Genomic DNA, 5,748 nt, shown 5'->3' with positions numbered 1-5,748 from the left:
TTTCATTCCGTTTCACCTCCGGCAGCACCGGCCCGACTGATTCCCGCCCCCCCAGCGCGGTTTTTTTGCCTTCCCGTGGGCGAGGAAGCCCCGCTCGGGAGCCCCGGCCCGCTCCTTTCTCGCCACCGCGCCCGCGGCTCGCCGCCGGCCATCCCCGGCGCGGCTCCCTCCCGTCGTCGGCTGCCGCCCCGACGGGCCGCGGCTGGGAGGGGGGAAGGCGATGCCGGTGCCTCGGAGGGCTGAGAGGGATGACTCCGGAGGAGCAGGGCGGCGGACGCGTCCCTCTGCTTCTCTCTGGCAAGGCCGGTTCCTCACGGCCGGTCCCGTTCCTCACAGCGGGTCCCGTTCCCTCACGCCGGTCCCATTCCTCACGGCCGGGCCCGACGCTCACGGCCGGGCCCATTCCTCACAGCCGGTCCCGTTCCCTCAGGGCCGGGCCCATTCCTCACAGCCGTGCTCGGCCAGGACCCTACCGCCATCACCGTATTTCCTTCAGACCCGGCAGGGCCCCTCTGCCGCCAAGGCGGTGTCTGAGGGGACATTGTCAAGCCCTGAACTCATCATCTCCGTGGTTCTGCTCCCAGCCCGGCTCACCGCATCCGCAGCCCAAGCAGCAGCTCTGGTGGGTTCTTCTCCTGGTCCTGAGTTCCCTCCCGCCGGACCGCAGGCCAGCCCAGGCTTTCCTCGGAAACACCTTTGGGTTCGAGACGAGAGCGTCCAACTCCAACGTTCAATCTCCTGATCTGTAATAGAAACAGGTTTTCTTAAACTCCAACAGCTGAGGTGTGACGCCTCTTCCAAAATTTGTTAGCATCAACCATTTGGAACTTTGTCTTTCGCCACTTCTGTGTGTTTTGAGCAACAGCTTCCCACCCGACAGCTGGTTTGCTATGAAGAAGACAACCATGGCTGATTTTTGCCATCGGGATTTTGCCGTGTGGATGGCCTACCTGGAGACCTTTGAAAGAAGCTTGCCACAGGCGGGGGAACCATTTCCAAATCTTCAGAGGAAAAAAGTGGAAGTGCCCGAAAGATTTAGGAGCATGCCAATCCCTTCCTGGCTTCCTTCCTTGTCAGGCTTTCCCCTGCAAACCTCCTGAACCCTCTGCACTGCTCCCTTGTTTGACCCTTTCCTCCTGCGTGCCCCCAGTCCTGTCCGTCTGTACCACAAGCGCGTGGGACGGACAGACATTTTGCATCTGCACCACCCGGCAAGTGGAACCCGTGCCATGGTGGGGGGTTTGAAGTGACACAAACAAGGAAACGTACAATTACTGGCAACCTGCACTCCTCCTCTGCTTCACAATTAAAGCTGTTCTGATTCTCTTCTGTCCTGACTTTGGTCCCACTTTTGCTTCTAAATCATAAAGTGATGATATCTTTATTTAAGCACCCATTTCGATAACGTTTAGGCAATCTAACCTCTTTCTGAAGGCATCAAGAGGCATGATTTTAACCACCTTTTTCTGCAAAACATTTTAAATGTATGCAAAGCTGAAAAAGTCATCTTGGTACTGACACTCATAAATAAAGGATAGATACAGAGCATGTATGTAGGTTCAGGTAACTTCCAGGTCTTAAATCTTGTTACGCAAGCAGAGATTTTTATATTTTGACAATTTTTTTTGGTTTAATAATATCTGGGCCCTTTTTTGAACAAGAGAGAAAGAATTACTCTATGAAATACGTCAGCCAGCTTTGGCAGAGATCTAGTAGATTTAACAGCACATCATTTTCCCTAAATAAAGATTAAGCAGTTGACAATTTATTTGGCCTTTTCCAAGCTTTTGTCATATTCTTACAAGGAGTTACTAAGGAAACCAGGTAGGCGCAAGGCAGAAGGTAGATTTCTGCCATGGATTAGCAACTGGTTGAAAGACAAAGCAGCAGGAATAAATTGCCAGTTTTCGCTTTCACCAAAAAGTTACCAGCGGAGACACAGCCTCTGTTCTGCGCTACAAATTAACTGGAAGTCACCAAATGGCAACTGTACTTGTGCGGGTTTTATTTAGTCGTCTAGCCTGAGCAACAGGTTTTAGAGGAGGGAGAGCAGGAGAGGAAGGAAATAGCAGGTAAAGAAAGCTGCTGCTTCGTTGTGGACTCTCATTTGCTGTTTTTCATTTCCAGCTGTTAATACCTCGTCTGCCTGCCCCCAGAGCAGCAATGAGATGCTTTGGCCAGATACACGACTCTGCTTTCCCCGTGCCAAACCAAGGTCAGGATTGCAGTGGGGAGGAGACTAATTAAATATCAGTCCGGCTTGAACAGAAATTGCCTTGACAGTCTGTAATTAGCTATACAGAGGTCATACTGGATCAATCGCTGTGCTGGGATTCCCGTGCTATACGTAATCCTCTCTGTCGTTTTAGCCTAGGGAGGTTTCCATCCCTCTGAGTAAAAACCTCACCCCAACAAAGCAACACTTCTGTATTAAACTCAGAGATATATTTCCATGTCTAGTTAAACCTACTTCTCAAACGTATCTCGAGGCTTGTAGGGGAGTGAGTCTTTTGCAGTTACCGAAACCAGGTATCACAAGTTCAGCATCGCCATCTCTCTTTGCTGTGGAATGACTACCTGTCAGCTGAAGGTGTCAGTTAAAATCGATATGCCAAAGACAGCATTGGTGAACTCGGGAAGGCAGATCTGTGAACTGCGTGGTACTCGCACAGGTGACAATGGAAAAAAAACCCAGCAGAGGACCAATTATTTCATTATCTTCCAAGCTGCAAAGTATTTTAATTGGCAGATGCAAAATTTCTGGTCCTGAGAAGCCTGCCAGGCATAAGTGAAGAAGCATAAATGAACGAGTACCGTACAGCGTGCAGCTAAAGTGCTGATGCAGAAACCCAACTCTGGGACCCTCCGAGCCGGTGGCTGACACAGGGCGACAGCAGCATGATGCTGCACGCTGCAGTGCTCAGCTCCGGGGCGGCCAGGCAGACTTGGGCCTCTCACACAGGCTTCACAGTACCCAGTGTGCTGGATGCAGAAATGTCCAAGCACCTTTTCCCAAAAAGAAAAAAAGAGCAAAGGAAAAGGTGCTTCTAAACCTCTTTCTTTCATGGGGGCTGCAGGCCCCTGTCGCACGGTCTGAGGGAAAAGAGGGATGCTGAGCATGGTTAGGGCTTTTAGCTGGGAGAGAGATGTCCCAGAGCTCAGCTCCCTGCTTTGTTTCCCCTGGATGTGGATTTCAAATCTCTCAAGCCTCTAGCCCACCTGCTCTGCTATTTCCTGGGCAAGTACCTTTAGGGTCTATTCAAAAGCAGAAATACTGTAACCACGTCTTTATTTTAAGTCAGTGTAGGCTATTGACACCATGCTCTGATTGAGCTCAGGGTCCAGGCTGCTGCCAGAGCCTTAGCTGTCTTAGTAGTCAAAATTGTTGTTAACGTCTGCTTCATTTGATGGGGCAGGTAAGACAATTCTCTGTGTTACAAGCTTTATGGCAGTCATCGGTGCTTTTGGAGCTTTTACCCTGGCTATGATCTTTAGATGGAAATATCCGCAGAGTCCTCTGGCAAGTCTGCGATAGCCCAAAATGTGGGTCTGCTTCCGTCCTCCCCAGAGCATCAATTCAACAGCTACGCTGCCTTTGTCTTCTAAGTGCAGTTCAGGATAATGGCATTGATCCGCTACATTCTTTATACTTTCAAAAACCAATAATAAGTGTCTCTGCTTTAGGCAGAGGCGAATACAAAATGAAGGTCCTTGCCACGAAGGGCTTAGTCTAAATCACTGATGATAGAAGACGAAGGATAGACCCGAGAAAGGAAGCAATGAAGAAGGACAATAGGCAGCAGTGCAGTCACACATAGGCTCTCTCCACAGAAAGAAATCTATTTTAATTGCCATTCTGAAAGTTTTATTCACACTTAATGAGGTCTGAGAAAGAAACGAAGGACAAGAATTGAATGGCTAGAAATCAGAATGGCTAAAATGATTGAAAATGTTTTGAATATAAACAAAAAAAAAAAGGAGCTGAGATTTTCAGTTTTTTTTTTAACACGTGCATGCCAAGTGAACACTATTTGCCAGATTTTGCACCGTATTTTGTTAGCATGAGATGGAGTAAGGGCTTTTTTTTACATTGCAGGCCGGGCGGAAGCAAATCAGTGGTTGCCCTGGGGAAGGTCTTGGGGGAGGGGAGTTGGCAGCGAGCTCCACCGTTTCAGGCCAGCCGCAGAGAAAGCTGTGTCCTGCAAGCTGAAATATCAGATGCAGAACCCCAGCTGGTGGAAGCCATCACAGCTCCCTTGAAGTTGATGAATCTGTGACATTTTTTAACAGCGAGCTCTAAAACTTTTGCAAAGAAAGAGGTCTGATTACAGAGGACCGACATGACCATCCATAAAAAGGGCAAATTGGATTCTAGGATGTATCTGATGAAGAATTTTGGGCAGAGTGTTACAGAGTCATTAGTAAAACCTCATTTGGAGTATAGCACACAGACTGGGACACTCATGTTCCAGAAAAATTAAATCACACTGAAACAGCCATTAGAAGACTGACAGTGATCTTATGGGAGCTTGGCTTGTTTGCCTTGGTGAAACAAAGCCTGAGAAAGGGTACAGGAGGGCTGTCTATAAATACATTGGTGGTTAAATATCTCAGATAGACAGGCAAGAAGCTATTTAAGCTGAAGGACAATGCTAGCACAGAAACAAATGGATATAAACAGGTCCTGAATAAATTTACGCTGTAAATGAGAACAAGATATTTGATTCTTCTAGCCATAAAAATCTTCAGTGCTGATAAGAAATAGTGGGGCAAATAAGCCAACTGATTTTAGAGGGGAGTATAATGAGTGGGTTAAAGCGATTGTATGACTTGACTGCAGTGGCAGGGACTGGACTTCACCCAGGCTCCATTCCTCAGCAGACTTTGCGTTATGCCTACCAGAATCAAAGTGGGCCAAGCATTCATCATGATGGGTAAGGTTTAGTGAGAGAAGTCAAACAAGCAGAACCACAGTCAAAGCCATTCCCTCACTCGGAGTGAATGCTAATGACACTCGTTCATTGCCGCATGGAAAATTCACTTAGTAAACTAGGTTAATGGAAGAAAATCCTCTTCTCTGAGATATAGGCCCATTGGGTTGGAAGCTACACATAGCGGCCCTTGGACGTATTTTGTAGAGTCCTTTTCTATTCATATTTTTCAATCCTATAAAAGTTTGCTAAAGATCTATGCCTCTTTTGTTTTTAAACATGCAGCCATTACCAGGGTGAAGTAGCGTCCTGCTACTGGTGTGAATAGCCTGTCCTCCACTTTTTACTCCAAAGTCCTTGGCAGTACACAGACAATTTTCAAGCCATTTCTGAAGTACCGGAGGGTGGAAGGGCAGCACATGGGATGACAGAGAGGAGGAGAACACAGAGATGCTAGAGGCTCTTGGTCAATGCATTCAGCAGGAGCGACGAAATGTAGAACTCTCCCATCAGCATATTTGTGACAACATTTCCGCACGTTGCTCAGGTAAAGAGGAAGAGGACCGAACAGGTAATTTGATAGGATTGGTTAGATGGTGACATTTGCAGGAGGATTCTTATTCAGCGTTGTACGAGTGGTCAATGTACCGGGTACGTTTGATAAAACCATAAAACTGGATCGGTCCCCGTTCACAGGGGGAATCGCCGTCTCCCCATGGCACAGCAAGTGTTACCATCTGCTGGGTCACCCTCGCTATTTTTGGGGTGCGGGGGTTGCACTCGCCGGTACTGACAGCAGGGCATGCTCAGGGGAGGG

The sequence above is a fragment of the Haliaeetus leucocephalus genome, unplaced genomic scaffold (genome assembly GCF_000737465.1).
Source record: "Haliaeetus leucocephalus isolate CR32 unplaced genomic scaffold, Haliaeetus_leucocephalus-4.0 Scaffold495, whole genome shotgun sequence".
NCBI lineage: Eukaryota > Metazoa > Chordata > Aves > Accipitriformes > Accipitridae > Haliaeetus > Haliaeetus leucocephalus.
Note: the sequence above shows the minus strand (reverse complement) of the source record.